Source organism: Nerophis ophidion, linkage group LG13 (assembly GCF_033978795.1).
Source record: "Nerophis ophidion isolate RoL-2023_Sa linkage group LG13, RoL_Noph_v1.0, whole genome shotgun sequence".
Lineage (NCBI taxonomy): Eukaryota > Metazoa > Chordata > Actinopteri > Syngnathiformes > Syngnathidae > Nerophis > Nerophis ophidion.
Window position 1 is genome coordinate 31,459,166 of NC_084623.1, and position 17,211 is coordinate 31,476,376.

The 17,211-nt window shown below is 41.6% G+C and overlaps 1 long non-coding RNA gene across 1 annotated transcript in view; it reads right to left on the minus strand.

Moving 5' to 3' along the window:
• LOC133564945 (uncharacterized) overlaps window positions 1-17,211 on the minus strand; it is an 83,223-nt gene that overhangs the window by 39,580 nt on the left and 26,432 nt on the right. The window lies entirely within an intron of this gene.

Consider the following 17,211-nt stretch of genomic DNA (forward strand, 5'->3'; position numbering starts at 1 on the left):
CAAAAAATGCTCAGCCTTTCACAAGAAAGGATGGGGCGAGGTACACCCCTTTGTCCACAACTGCGTGAGCAAATAGTCAAACAGTTTAAGAACAACGTTTCTCAAAGTGCAATTGCAAGAAATTTAGGGATTTCAACATCTACGGTCCATAATATCAAAATGTTCATAAAATCTAGAGCAATCACTCCACATAAGCTGCATGGCTGGAAACCAACATGACCGTGACCTTCGATCCCTCAAACGGCACTGTATCAAAAAACCGACATCAATCTCTAAAGGATATCACCACATGGGCTCAGGAACACTTCAGAAAACCACTGTCACTAAATACAGTTCGTCGCTGCATCTGCAAGTACAAGTTAAAGCTCTATTATGCAAAGCGAAAGCCATTTATCAACAACATCCAGAAACGCCGCCAGCTTCTCTGCCCGAGGTCATCTAAGATGGACTGATGCAAAGTGGAAAAGTGTTCTGTGGTCTGACGAGTCCACATTTCAAATTGTTTTTGGAAATATTTGACATTGTGTCATCCGGACCAAAGGGGAAATGAACCATCCAGACTGTTATCGACGCAAAGTTCAAAAGCCAGCATCTGTGATGGTATGGGGGGCCTTAGTGCCTAAGGCATGGGTAACTTACACATCTGTGAAGGCACCATTAATGCTGAAAGCTACATACGGGTTTTGGAACAACATATGCTGCCATCCAAGCGCCGTAATTTTCATGGACGCCCCTGCTTATTTCAGCAAGACAATGCCAAACCACATTCAGCACATGTTGCAACAGCGTGGCTTCGTAAAAAAAGAGTGTGGGTACTTTCCTGGCCCGCCTGTGTCCCATTGAAAATGTGTGGCGCATTATGAATCGAAAATACGACAGCAAAGACCCGGACTGTTGAACAACTGAAGTTCTACATAAAACCAGAATGGGAAAGAATTCCACTTTCAAAGCTTCAACAATTAGTTTCCTCAGTTCCCAAACGTTTATTAAGTGTTGTTAAAAGAAAATGTGATGTAACACAGTGGTGAACATGCCCTTTCCCAACTACTTTGGCACGTGTTGCAGCCATGAAATTCTAAGTTAATTATTTGCAAAAAAAAAAAGTTTATGAGTGTGAACATCAAATATCTTGTCTTTGTAGTGCATTCAATTGAATATGGGTTGAAAAAGAGTTGCAAATCATTGTATTCCGCTCACATCTAACACAATTTCCCAACTCATATGAAAACGGGGTTTGTACATGGGCTCGATCTAGTAGTACGCCAAAGAATCACTTTGTCAAAATAGTGTTTAATTTTCCTATATTTAAACACAGACTTCATACTTGCCAACCTTGAGACCTCCGAATGCGGGATAGGAGGGGTATCTTAGCGTCCCGTTAGAGTTAAAGCTGCAAGGGATTCTGGGTATTTGTTCTGTTATTTTTGTTGTGTTACGGCGTGGCTGGTCTCCCAAAATGTGTTTGTCATTCTTCTTTGGTGTGGGTTCACAGTGTGGCGCATATTTGTAACAGTGTTAAAGTTGTTTATACTCAGTGTGACCTGTCTGGCTGTTGATCAAGTATGCCTTGCATTCGCTCATGTGTGTGTGAAAGTTGCACATATTATGTGACTATGTTGGCAACCTGTCTAAATGAAGGACTGAGCGGCCGTGACGACAGGTTGTAGAGGACGCCGAAGGCAGTGCCTACGCCCCCAATATTGTCATCCGGGTGGAAATCCGGGTTGCCCCGGGAGAATTTCAGGAGGGGCTGAAATTCGGGAGTCTCCAGGGAAAATCGGGAGGGGTTGGCAAGTATGCACAATGTTATTATTCAAACTGTCTAATTTCAGAGTGGTCAAATATATTAAATATACTTGTTAAATATAACAACTTGCCTTGTTTTTCAGGGTATCCGCGGGGTCTTAAAACTCTAAAAAAAAAGTCTTAAATCCAATCATTTTAATTTGAAGCCTTCAAATGTCTACAATTCTCCTAAAAGCTCATAAAAGGTCTTAAATATGATTTGTTTGAAAAAACATGCATGAACTTCAGTCGCTCTTTGAAATGTTTCAATTTTTGAGGATGCTATAATGAACTACATAGCGGAACTAACTGTGCTTCACGGTCAGAATTGATCCAACACCACCAGCTATTGATGTGCGCGCGCAGCTGTGTGTTGACAGCTTAGTTAGCATAGCAGCGGAGAATACTTCACGAAACCCCACAGCAAAGCCAAATGACTTGCATAAGATGGGTAGGTAAAAGTTCAACGATTCGTGTCTCCGATCAACTTAATGCACTGTTAAAGCCGGTAGATGGAAACGTATAAAGTGTTTAGTACCCAGATGTGCAGTCATCTAAGAGGGAAGCGTTTGTAAACATGGCGGTGAAAGTGAATGGAATGATAATGTAAAAGTCAAATATTCGCACAACTTTGCAAAGATAAACGTAACCCCCCAAAGTAGTGTTATTTTTGGTTATGTGTTGTTAAAGTTACTACACATGGAGGTGATGATGAATTGCAAACAAATTTTGCCTATGCCGTAAGTTGTGGCTATGGGATGGCGCCAAACTTTGTCACAATACACAATACTTTTTTTAACTCGGCAACACTAATTCGGATCTAAATATTATTTGGTAGAAACTAAATGAGGCAATTCCTGAAGGAATTGCATGGGGGAATGAAAATAAATGTGGAAATGCTCCAATGCTGAAGTTGAACTGAAGTGCTAACCGAATGTAGTATGAATGTAAGAATACATTGAATGTTGAAATGGTTACAATGTTGAAGAGCTGACGCTGAACTGAAATGATAATGGAATGTAGGAAGAATGTAGAAATAGTTTCAATGTTGGAATTGTCTAATTGCTGAAATGGTTTGAATGTTGAAAAGCTGACCCCAAAACAGAAATACGAGTGGAATGTACAAATGGTTTGAAAGTTGAAATGGATTACAAGTTGAAATAGTTTGATAAGTGAAGAGCAGAAGCAGTACTGAAATGTAGTTTAAATACTTAAAATACTAAATGTTGGTATAATTGCAAGAGTTAGCATACTTTAAGAGGTTACAAAATAACAATCTATATAGTATAGCTTTAAATGTATCAGTTTTGCTAAAAGTAACGAAATCCACGATTATAGGTATACATTGTACAATATTAGCTAAAAGTCTAGAAATAACTTAAAATTGCTAACATTAACATGCTAACAGGTGAAGAGCTAACATTCTTCTAAGATGGGGCAAGTAACGAAAAATATGTGTTTGTTAGGTTAAAAAATACAAAACTAGGTAAAAATGTTAGCATAAAACATTAACATGCTAAAATTAGCATGCTAACAGTGAAACAGCTAGCATTCTTTTAAGATGGCACCAAGTAACGGAATCCATGGCTATTAGGTTAAAAAATACCAAATTGGCTAAAATGCAAGCACAAAAGTTTAGCATGTTTATATTAGAATGGTAACAGGGATTGATTGATTGAATGATTGAAACTTTTATTAGTAGATTGCACATTACAGTACATATTCCGTACAATTGACCACTAAATGGTAACACCCGAGTACGTTTTTCAACTTCTTTAAGTCTGGGTCCACGTTAATCAATTCATTTGTAAAGGGAAACAACTATAAGATGGCACCAAGAAACAGAATCCATGATTATTAGGTTTTAAATGTACAAAATGATTTCAAATACTAGCATAACATGTTTGTGTGCTAATATTAGCAACCTAAAATTAGCATGCTATCAGGTGAAAGGCTAGCATACTTTTAAGATGGCGCCAAGTAACAAAATCCATAATTATTAGGTTAAAAAGAACAAAAATGGCTCAAATGCTACCATAAACTGTTAGCTTGCTAACAGTGGCATGATAACGGGGAACAGCTAGCATAATTCTAAGATGGCACCAAGTAATGGAATCCATGACTGATCGAGCGCTCCTGGATAACTTTTTAATCGTTGGGTTTTGGGGAAAGTAGCAAGTCTTGTCAAGTCAAAAGGCTCAAGTCCAAGTGAAGTCACAAGTCATTGACGTTAAAGTCTAAGTCGAGTTGCCAAAATGTGGTCCAAAAATTTTAATTTTAATATGAACGGTATTAAAAAGTTAAAGCGCATATCTGACATAAAAAAAATCAATGTTTCTTGGCAGAGTTTGTGAAAGTGATATGTTAAAAGTGGTCAGAAAGTTTAAAAAACTAAAATCTGTTGATGGTCACAATGTGGATATGTCACTTGTTAAAAAAGTGATGGATTGTGTCCTGAAGCCGTTTATTTATATATGCAATATATATCAACTGGAATTTTTCCTGACAAAATGAAAATCGCAAAAGATATTCCAATTCATAAAAATTGTGATGAACATATGGTCTCAAATTATAAACCTGTGTCCTTACTACCCCAATTTGCAAAAATTCTTGAGAAATTATTTGTAAATAGACTTGATAAGTTCATTGACAAACATGAGCTACTGAATGACCATCAGTATGGCTTCAGGAGTAATCGATCTACATCTCCTGCAGTGATGGACTTTGTAGAAAACACAGCTACAGCAGTAAGAAAAAAGCAACACACAATTGGAGTATTTATTGACTTATGTAAAGCTTTTGACACAATCGATCATTCCTTTCTTATGCAAAAATTGGAAAACTATGGCATAAGAGGTGTTTCACAACAGTGATTTAGTAGTTATTTAAGTAACAGATCTCAATATGTGGAAATTAATAAGACTAAATTACAGCCAAGAAGAGTAACTTGTGGGGTTCCACAAGGCTCGGTATTGGGCCCTAAGTTATTTATACTTTACTTAAATGATATTTGTTCAGTATCTAATACATTCAACTGTATTATGTTTGCAGATGATACAAATGTATATTGTTCAGGAGAAGACTTGAAGGAAGTGTTGAGGGTAATCGAGGTTGAGTTAATTCAGCTAAGAAAATGGCTTGATATGAATAAGTTACCATTAAATGATACGAAAACTTAATGTATGGTGTTTTGTGGTGCAAGGACAAATTGTGAAGGAACATTAAAATTAAATCAAGTGGAAATTGATAGAGTATATGAAACTAAATCCTTGGGAATAATAATTGATCATAAACTATGTTGGAAACCGCATATTGAATATATAAAGGGAAAAATATCCAAGTTTATTGCTATGCTTTATAAAGGAAGACACATGCTGAATAGGAAATGTCTGCATATGTTACATCATTCTTTTCTTTTTTTACATTCAACATATTGTGTTGAAATTTGAGGAAATGTTTATAAAACAAACATAGACCCAATAATAAAACTTTAAAAAAGGGTCATTAGAATAATACACAAAGTGTGCTACTGTGAACAGATTACTGCATCAATGCGGCGTGGCATGGAGGCAATCGGCCTGTGGCATTGCTGAGGTGTTATGGATGCCCAGGATGCTTCAAGAGGGGGCTTCAACTCATTTGCATTATTGGGCCTGGTGTCTTTCAGCTTCTTCTTCACAATAACCCACAAATTCTCTATGACGTTCAGGCTCTATGGAGATGATGATTTAATTTTCCAGCATGATCTGCCCCCTGCTCACAGTGCCAAAACCAGCAGTAACTGGTGTACTGACCATGGCATTACTGTCCTCGATTGGCCTGCCAACTCTCCTGACCTAAACCCCATGGAGAATTTGTTGGGTATTGTGAAGATGAAGCTGAAAGACACCATACTCAATAATGCAAATGAGCTGAAGGCTGCCATTGAAGCATCCTGGGCATCCATAACACCTCAGCAATGCCACAGGCCGATTGCCTCCATGCCACGCCGCATTGATGCAGTAATCCATGCAAAAGGATTCCCAACCAAGTACTGAGTGCATTATTTATATATATATATATATATATATATATATATATATATATATATATATATATATATATATATATATATATATATATATATATATATATATATATATATATATATTAGGCCTGTGAATGTTTGGGTGTCCCACGATTCGATTCAATTTCGATTCTTGGGATCACGATTCGATAATATATTTATTTTTTCGATTCGATTCGATTCTCGATTCAAAACGATTCTGTATTCATTCAATACACACGATTTCAGCAGGATCGACCCCAGTCTGCTGACATGCCAGCAGAGTAGTAGATTTAAAAAAATAAAAAAAAGCTTTTATAATTGTAAAGGACAATGTTTTATCAACTGATTGCAATAATGTACATTTGTTTTAACTATTAAACGAACCAAAAATATTTCTTATTTTATCTTTGTGAAAACAATGGACACAGTGTGTTGTCAAGCTTGTGAGATGCGATGCAAGTGTAAGCCACTGTGACACTATTGTTCTTTATTATTTTTATAAATGTCTAATGATAATGTCAGTGAGGGATTTTTAATCACTGCTATGCTGAAATTATAATTAATATTGATACTGTTGTTGATAATATTCATATTTGTTTCATTACTTTTGGTTTGTTCTGTGTCGTGTTTGTGTCTTCTCAATTGCTCTGTTTATTGGAGTTCTGAGTGTTGCTGGGTCAGGTTTGGTTTTGGAATTGGATTGCATTGTTATGGTATTGCTGTGTTGTGGTTTGTTGGATTGATTAAAAATAAATAAATAAATTAAAGAAAAATAAAAAAAATAAATCGATTTTTAAAAAATGAGAATCGATTCTGAATCGCACAACACAAACAATTCAATTCGTATTCGAATCTATTTTTTCCCACACCCCTAATATATATATATATATATATATATATTATATATATATATATATATATATATATATATATATATATATATATATATATATATATATATGTATGTGTATATATATATATATATATATATATATATATATATATATATATATATATATATATATATATATATATATGAATAAAAGAAATAGTTGAATTTCAGACGGAACCTAACAAATACACAGTAATAAAAACACAGTTGTTCAACTAACTGTACTGTGCTTGCGGGTTACTAAAAAAACACAACACTTACCTTTCACTATTTGATTAACGTGACTTCCGAATTTCCAGAAGATGGCGCCAGTGTGTGCTTTGCCCTGTCGTCTCTCGCTGTCAGCTCTGTTAGTTTTTGTGTTGTTTGCGTCTATTTTCGTCTCTGTCAGCTCACTGCTTGTGTATGACCGCCAAACACTGTTGGATCTTTGCCCCTTTCCCACTGATATGATCTACTTCCACGCTGGTTTTTCGACCTCCCAGTCAGCTTTTTCACCTGGCCGGATTCCTGCTTTCCTTTCCCGCCTCGTGGCTCCTCTCCCCCATCACCTGCGGGCTGTGTGTCGGGCCCCACCTGGATTAACTGCACCCTTGGACATGATGGCCCCCGCCAGGTTCGGTATTGTGAACGCAAGATCTTTGACAAACAAAACGTTTATCCTGAAGGATTTCTTCACTTCCCGCGGACTTGACTTCCTCTGTGTGACGGAAACATGGCTGAGAGCCGGTGAGTCTGCCCCTCCTAATGAACTTCTGCCTCCGGAGTGTTCATACTTTAATTCTCCGCGGCCCTCCAGTCGAAAAGGAAGAGGTTTAGCAGTCGTTTTTAAAAATGTCTTTAAATGCCGTCAGATCCGCCTGCAAACCTCCATTTCAAGCTTCGAACTGTGCATGTTTGAGTTGGAGGGGGCGTGGCCTCCAGCTCCAGCTGATTTTCGGGAGAAAATTTCTTCTGGGAGGTTTTCGGGAGGGGCGCTGAACTCCGGGAGTCTCCCGGAAAATCCGGGAGGGTTGGCAAGTATGCCTCAGAGACTCTGGCGTCAACACACCCGTGGCCACACCCCTCCGACTTTCAGGTACTATTTATTGTCACTAAAACACTAGCAACACAATAGAAAGATAAGGGATTTTCCAGAATTATCCCTAGTAAATGTGTCTTATAACATCTGAATCGCTAGCACTGCAATCGCCTTTTCTTTTTTTTTTCTAGTCCTTCACTCTAAATTTCCTCATCCACAAATCCTTCATCCTCGCTCAAATTAATGGGGAAATTGTCGCTTTCTCGGTCTGAATAGCTCTTCCTGCTGGAGGCTATGATTATAAACAATGTGAGGATGTGAGGAGCCTTACAACCCATGACGTCACGCGCACATCGTCTGCTACTTCCGGTAAAGGCAAGGTTTTTTTTATTAGCGACCAAAAGTTGCGAACTTAATCGCCGATGTTCTCTACTAAATCCTTTCAGCAAAAATATGGCAATATCGCAAAATGATCAAGTATGACACATAGAATGGACCTGCTATCCCCGTTTAAATAAGAACATCTCATTTCAGTAGGCCTTCAATGTAATACATAGCCCACTTTCGGTTGGAAAAGACTACATATTGATGTGGAAGCACAATTGAGATATTGCTCATTTCAATTATGCTTTCATTACCTGTTTAGATACACTTTGCAGTAATTTGAGATAACTTGAAAAGGGAGGAGATGTCACATATGCATGTACAGTAGATGGCAATATTAAATGTTTAAGAGTGTCACAACATTGCTATGTTTACAACAGACCAAAAACGTGACTGTTGTTCGTATGTGACGTTACCACACTGGGAGGAAGTTAATGAAAACAGCCTACAATAAACCTGCATAACAAACCACGAATACACCCTCGATCATTCTACAGTTGCAATGGTTTGAATCGGTGAAAAAATGTGTATTAGTGTCAATTTATAATTGAGTAATGTGTTACAGAATTACTCCTCTCTGAGCTGCTACCTTACCGTGGTAGAGGAGTTTGCGTGTCCCAATGATCCTAGGAGCTATGTTGCCTGGGGGTTTTCATGCCCCCTGGTAGGGTCTCCCAAGACAAACAGGTCCTAGGTGAGTGATCAGACGAGCAGCTCAAAGACTTCTATGGAATTACAACGAAATGAACCCAGATTTCCCTCGCCCGGACGTGGGTCACCGGGGCCCCGCTCTGGAGCCAGGCCCGGAGTTGGGGCACGATGGCGAGCGCCTGGTGGTCGGGCCTGTCCCCATGGGGCCCGGCCGGGCACAGCCCGAAGAGGCAACGTGGGTCATCCCTCCAATGGGCTCACCACTCATAGGAGGGGCCATAGAGGCCGGGTGCATTGTGAGCTGGGCGGCAGCCGAAGGCAGGGCACTTGGTGGTCCGATCCTCGGCTACAGAAGCTAGCTCTTGGGACGTGGAACGTCACCTCACTGGGGGGGAAGGAGCCTGAGCTAGTGCGCGAGGTAGAGAAGTTCCGGCTGGATATAGTCGGACTCACCTCGACGCACAGCAAGGGCTCTGGAACCAGTTCTCTCGAGAGGGACTGGACCCTCTTCCACTCTGGCGTTGCCGGCAGTGAGAGGCGACGGGCTGGGGTGGCAATTCTGGTTGCCCCCCGGCTCAAAGCCTGTACGTTTGAGTTCAACCCAGTGGACGAGAGGGTAGCTTCCCTTCGCCTTCGGGTGGGGGGACGGGTCCTGACTGTTGTTTGTGCTTACGCACCAAACAGCAGTTCAGAATACCCACCCTTTTTGGGTACACTCGAGGGAGTACTGGAAAGTGCTCCTCCGGGTGATTCCCTTGTCCTACTGGGGGACTTCAACGCTCATGTTGGCAACGACAGTGAAACCTGGAGAGGCGTGATTGGGAAGAATGGTCGCCCGGATCTAAACCCGAGTGGTGTTTTGTTATTGGACTTTTGTGCTCGTCACAGTTTGTCGATAACAAACACCATGTTCAAACATAAGGGTGTCCATATGTGCACTTGGCACCAGGACACCCTAGGCCGCAGTTCCATGATCGACTTTGTAGTTGTGTCATCGGATTTGCGGCCTTATGTTTTGGACACTCGGGTGAAGAGAGGGGCGGAGCTTTCTACCGATCACCACCTGGTGGTGAGTTGGCTGCGATGGTGGGGGAGGATGCCGGACAGACCTGGCAGGCCCAAGCGCATTGTGAGGGTCTGCTGGGAACGTCTGGCAGAGTCTCCTGTCAGAGAGAGTTTCAATTCACACCTCCGGGAGAACTTTGAACATGTCACGAGGGAGGTGCGGGACATTGAGTCCGAGTGGACCATGTTCCGAACCTCTATTGTCGAGGCGGCTGATTGGAGCTGTGGCCGCAAGGTTGCTGGTGCCTGTCGTGGCGGTAATCCCAGAACCCGTTGGTGGACACCAGCAGTGAGGGATGCCGTCAAGCTGAAGAAGGAGTCCTATCGGGTTCTTTTGGCTCATAGGACTCCGGAGGCAGTGGACGGGTACCGACGGGCCAAGCGGTGTGCAGCTTTAGCGGTCGCGGAGGCAAAAACTCGGACATGGGAAGAGTTCGGGGAAGCCATGGAAAACGACTTCCGGACGGCTTCGAAGCGATTCTGGACCACCATACGGCGCCTCAGGAAGGGGAAGCAGTGCACTATCAACACCGTGTATGGTGCGGATGGTGTTCTGCTGACTTCGACTGCGGATGTTGTGGATCGGTGGAGGGAATACTTCGAAGACCTCCTCAATCCCACCAACACGTCTTTCTTTGAGGAAGCGGTGCCTGGGGAATCTGTGGTGGACTCTCCTATTTCTGGGGCTGAGGTCGCTGAGGTAGTTAAAAAGCTCCTCGGCGGCAAGGCCCCGGGGGTGGATGAGATCCGCCCGGAGTTCCTTAAGGCTCTGGATGCTGTGGGGCTGTCTTGGTTGACAAGACTCTGCAGCATCGCGTGGACATCGGGGGCGGTACCTCTGGATTGGCAGACCGGGGTGGTGGTCCCTCTCTTTAAGAAGGGGGACCGGAGGGTGTGTTCCAACTATCGTGGGATCACACTCCTCAGCCTTCCCGGTAAGGTTTATTCAGGTGTACTGGAGAGGAGGCTTCGCCGGATAGTCGAACCTCGGATTCAGGAGGAACAGTGTGGTTTTCGTCCTGGTCGTGGAACTGTGGACCAGCTCTATACTCTCGGCAGGGTTCTTGAGGGTGCATGGGAGTTTGCCCAACCAGTCTACATGTGCTTTGTGGACTTGGAGAAGGCATTCGACCGTGTCCCTCGGGAAGTCCTGTGGGGAGTGCTCAGAGAGTATGGGGTATCGGAATGTCTTATTGTGGCAGTCCGCTCCCTGTATGATCAGTGTCAGAGCTTGGTCCGCATTGCTGGCAGTAAGTCGGACACGTTTCCAGTGAAGGTTGGACTCCGCCAAGGCTGTCCTTTGTCACCGATTCTGTTCATAACTTTTATGGACAGAATTTCTAGGCACAGTCAAGGCGTTGAGGGGTTCCGGTTTGGTGGCCACGGGATTAGGTCTCTGCTTTTTGCAGATGATGTAGTCCTGATGGCTTCATCTGGCCGGGATCTTCAGCTCTCACTGGATCGGTTCGCAGCCGAGTGTGAAGCGACCGGAATGAGAATCAGCACCTCCAAGTCCGAGTCCATGGTTCTCGCCCGGAAAAGGGTGGAGTGCCATCTCCGGGTTGGGGAGGAGACCCTGCTCCAAGTGGAGGAGTTCAAGTACCTAGGAGTCTTGTTCACGAGTGGGGGAAGAGTGGATCGTGAGATCGACAGGCGGATCGGTGCGGCGTCTTCAGTAATGCGGACGTTGTATCGATCCGTTGTGGTGAAGAAGGAGCTGAGCCGGAAGGCAAAGCTCTCAATTTACCGGTCGATCTACGTTCCCATCCTCACCTATGGTCATGAGCTTTGGGTCATGACCGAAAGGATAAGATCACGGGTACAAGCGGCCGAAATGAGTTTCCTCCGCCGGGTGGCGGGGCTCTCCCTTAGAGATAGGGTGAGAAGCTCTGCCATCCGGGAGGAGCTCAACGTAAAGCCGCTGCTCCTCCACATCGAGAGGAGCCAGATGAGGTGGTTCGGGCATCTGGTCAGGATGCCACCCGAACGCCTCCCTAGGGATGTGTTTAGGGCACGTCCAGCTGGTAGGAGGCCACGGGGAAGACCCAGGACACGTTGGAAAGACTATGTCTCCCGGCTGGCCTGGGAACGCCTCGGGATCCCCCGGGAAGAGCTAGACGAAGTGGCTGGAGAGAGGGAAGTCTGGGCTTCCCTGCTTAGGCTGCTGCCCCCGCGACCCGACCTCGGATAAGCGGAAGATGATGGATGGATGGATGGATGGTTACAGAATTACAAAAATTTGAGAATTTCCAGGAAAACCAGAATTTGTTTGGAACTTGGGAAACTGACAGTTTGAATGTCCAGGATGAGTGGAATGTGTTGATGTTGGAATAGTTTTAATAAGTTGAAAAATGTGGGGATTGTGGAATTTGGAAAAATGTCCCTTTCATTTCAAAGGAAACTTCCTGAAAAGTTGGGAATTTCGGGAAAAGTAGGATTTTTTTGAAAATGATAGATAACATGTATGTCTTTAATGAGCAGAATTGTTTGGTGTTGGAATTGTTTAAATCGTTCAAGAAATGTTGAAGTAGTAACACTTTTTAATTGAGAAATGGTATTACTGAATTCTTGGAATTTCGGGAAAACCAGAACTTTTTCTAGTTCCTAAACCAACTTGGTTTTATATCCTGACTAAGAGGAGTGGTTTGATGGTGGAACGATTGAAATGAGTTGAAAAATGTGAAAGAAGTAGTCGAACTTAGATATTGGGTTTCACTATGTAAAGCGCTTTGAGTCACTAGAGAAAAAGCGCTATATAAATACAATTCACTTCACTTCACTTAAACTTTTTTGTAACCTATATGTTACAAAAAACGGGAATTCCTGGAAATGTGTTGTATGTGGAAAAATGGTATTTTGAATGTACAGGATGAGTTGAATAGGTTGAAGGTGTAATGGTTAGAGTCGGTTGAAGAATGTGGAATTTGTGTTAGTTTGAAAAATGGACAAATCATTTTGAATGTCCATCCATCCATTCATTTCCTACCGCTTATTCCCTTTGGGGTGGCGGGGGGCGCTGGTGCCTATCTGAGCTACAATCGGGCGGAAGGCGGCGTACATTTTGAATGTGGAAAATGAAAAAAAAATCTTGGAACTATGGGATATCCGGGAATTGTTTTCAAATTGTTGAAGTAGAGCACACAGTTCCTGAACAGACTGAGTATTTCGAAGTTGCAACAAATTAAATCAGATGAAAAATGTGGGAATCGTGGAACTTTGAAAAATGTCCCATTCATTTCAATGGGAATTTTAAAAAATTTTCAGGAGGAGCGGGAATTTTTTGAAATTAGTAAAAAAAAACGTCATTGTTCTGAATGAGTTGAAATGGTTGGTGTTGTACTTTTTGAAATCGGTCGAGAAATTTTGAAGTAGTAACATTTTGAATTGAGAAATGGTGTTAAGGAAAACTGTGAGTTTTTCCAGTTTAAAAAACAAAGTCATTTTTTGTCCTGATTAAAAGGAATGTTTTGACATTGGAACGGTTGAAATGGGTTGAAAAATGTGGAAGGAATTGTCGACAGAAAAAAGGGTGAAAATTGGGCTTTGTAAATCCAGGAATTTTGGAAAATCCTGGAATTTTTTTAAACTTGGAAAATATGTACTTTGAATTTCTAAGATGGGGGAATGTGTTGAAGGTGGAATGGTTTGAATAGGTTGACAATTTTGGAAATGGTAAAATGGGAAATCTGGGAATTTTTGGAACTTGATAATTGAAAGCCCGCGATTCCCAAATAGTCCGAACAGTTTGAATTTGGAACGGTTTAATTCAAATGAATAATTTGGAAAGGTTGAGTGCGCCAAAGTCTGGACATGAAGAATAATAATACTTTTAAGAATTTTGGTGTGAATGCATTGGAGCATCCACACAATGATGATGATGATGATGATGACACCTTGACGTGGCCGATGGGTCAGGACCTGTTCCTAGCTATACGTAGTGTGTGAGCTGCGAAAACTGCCCTGCACCATCGCCTACCAAACTGTCATCACTGCTCTTTAGGTGATCGGATCTTCTTCCTAACTGACATGAGGCATTAACGTCAGAGTCTGATCATTTCTAGATGTTAATTTTGACACTAATATCGCCCCCTAGTTGTGGAAAATGATAAAAGTCATAAATTCCTTCCAAATGCTCTAGGGATGCACCGAAATGAAAATTTGGGGCCGAAGCCGAATAAAATGTAAATGCTTGGCCCGAAGGCCGAATACCGAATAATGAATGCAGTTTTTCACAATTTTCTTTATATCGCATAAATAGCCTACAATACATTTTTAGACATGTTTTTCAAATAAATTATTTTTTATTGAATATTGACATTTTTTTAATATTCCAGTAGCCTTTGCTTTTCAAAAAAAGCACAACGTTTTTCATTTATATTAGGCCTTCAAACAAAACATGCATTCCAAAAAAAAGTAAAGTGCATTAAAGTGGATAAACCCACAACAAAGGAATTATTGTCCTTTTGGCAAAAGTCTGCTTAGCCACAGTAGATAGGGTAATAATGTAAACAGAAGGGTCAAGTAAATCTCAATTAAGTGTGTTCTTGTAACGTCATACACTTATACAGGTAGCCTACACAACAAGCTAATGATGTAAACAGAAGGCTCAAGTAAATCTCAATTAAGTGTGTGCTTGTAACCTCTTACACTTATACAGGTAGCCTACACAACAGGCTGATAATGTAAACAGAGGCCCCACTAAATCTCAATAATTGTGTGCTTGTAACCTCATACACTTATACAGGTAGCCTACACAACAGGCTGATAATGTAAACAGAGGCCCCACTAAATCTCAATAAGTGTGTGCTTGTAACCTCATACACTTATACAGGGACACAACATATCCCAGGCTGGAACAGATTTGTCAATAACAGTACTTCAGCTTCAGAATAAAAAGAAGGAAACTAACTATGTATAAAACAATTTTAATTTGTCTTAGATGTCAGACAAAAACATCAACAACTGTGCCTGTATGTCAAGCCCCCCAAAAAAGGTTAAGAAATCTGGCCCATGTGCAGTTAAACTCAGCATGCTGGTGGGGCTGACATCCGCGCTCCATGTCTGTCGTGAAGCTGAAGTGAACATCATTATCTTTAACTATGAGCTCGTGGACGCGGGCTGCAACACTGTCATACATCGCCAGTAAGCACACATCAGAGAAATACCGTCTGCTCGGTATCGTGTAACGGGGCTCAATGTGCTCCATGAGTCTCCGAAAGCCAATGTCCTCCACAACACTAAACCGTTGATCATCCAAAGCCCCAAACTCCATTACCTTCTTTGTAATTCCGTTTACTTTGACACTGTCAGTCGCAAACTTTTTCGTCCTCTCAAAGACGTCGGCCACGGACGGGGTGGGCGTGGTCGTGCTGTGACCAGCTCTCCTTTCAGCTGCTGCAGCTGCAGCCGCAGCCGTCTCTCTCTCGTACTCGGCATGCTTTTCTGGGTGTTTGGCTTTTAAATGATAGATTAAAGCAGTAGTGCTGAAGGTCTTTGCTGAGGCACCTCCTCGAGACAGTTTGGCTGAACATTCGTTGCAAACTGCAATTCTTTTGTCACTTTCCGACACTTTAAAATATCTCCACACTGCTGACATTTTTACGAAGGCGCCGGGTTACAACGTCACCGCGTCACTGCACGTGGGTCGAATGCGTCACCGCGTCAAAAAATTGCGTCATTGCGTCACACGCCACTATTTGGCCTTGCTTTTAACTCATTCCACCGAAGGCCGAATGTAGCTTTTTTTGTCATATTCGGCCGAATATATTCGGTTACCGACTATTCGGTGCATCCCTAACATGCTCCGATCTTCCTGGAATTTTTGATGGTTGGTTGGCATATTGGGTGGAACGCAATTGCATGAATACTGCGGCGCCATTTTTGTCCCTTTGTGGTGGAAAATTATAACGGTCATAACCTTCCACATGCTTTGACGGCGTGGCACAGTTGGGCGAGTGGCTGTGCCAGCAACCTGAGGGTTCCAGCTTCAATCCCCACCTTCTACCACCGTAGTCACGTCCGTTGTGTTCTTGAGCAAGACACTTCACCCTTGCTCCTGATGGGCCCTGGTTAACGCCTTGCATGGCAGCTACTGCCATCAGTGTGTGAATGTGTGTGTGAATGGGTGAATGTGGAAATAGTGTCAAAGTACAAGTACAACCAATTTAATAAAAATCTTCCTGAAAGTTTTGATGGTGGGTCAGGACATCGGAAAGGATGTGAACCCCATGGTGTAACGGGGCGAGGGTCCGCTCAACGCAGCTTGTTTATTTTATTTTATTTTTCAGGACCAAATGGTTCAAGTCTGTCAAAAAAGGTTTATCGTTTAAATAAAGATTACAGTTCTGGAAGAAATGTAGGCAAATTGAAACACGTTAAAAAACTAAGTTATTCTTTGTTTGATGTTGTCTTTAATGTTAATAAGGATACAGTGTTATGCAGATGTATACTTACTACAATTTTATAGACAAAGGATACTATTTATAGTTGGGGCGGAGAGTGGTAGTGCGTGTAAAATCTTGTCATCTTCGTCGGTGCTGTCATCTGTGTCCATGTAAACACGAGTTAGTGAAACACAGGAAATGAGTCATTGTTGTGTTCTAAAGTCTCAAGGCCAGGAGAGGTAGGACAGTAATAAGCAGGGCAAAGGTTTTTCCTGCACTGATAGAATAAATCCTGTTATTGGAGCCTCTTTTCTAACGCTACATAAAAAACAATGATAGTAGAAGCAGATGCACGTGTGCAGACTGCAAGTTAAATTGTTTATTTGGTTAAAACGATCACAACAGTTATTTTCTGTCTTAAGATAGTTTATTTTACTTTTTGTTACACCCCAATACATTTTCAAATCTAGACACATTTTAACACAGACAGTGTCTAAATTTCAACTTCTGCACTGACACTTATAGTGCATCTCACTACCCGACTGGTACCGGAAGATCCGATCAGTCCACGCATGCACAAAGACTACGTCACTTACCGCCAACTCGTTATTACGGCAATTATGTTCATTAACTTTTATCATAGTTTTTTTTTTGTAATCTTTATTTTAATGACAATGTCATAAAGGATATTATATAAAAAAAACAAAATTTTTGTTATTTAAGAATACAGTATTTAATTCAAAAGCGTACAATGTGCTAAGCAACCTTCAATGGAAAAGAAATAAAACATTTTTAAATACTTTACGCACATCAAATACATCAATTCAAAATATTGATTATTTAAAAATAAAAACTATTTGGCAGCCCGTAGATAAAAATGTATGTTAAGTTCCTCGTTAAAAATGATCAATATTTAAAAAATAAACTACGCGATGCGCGTTGGGAGTCAGTGGCACCCCGTCTGTCATTCATTGCAATGACA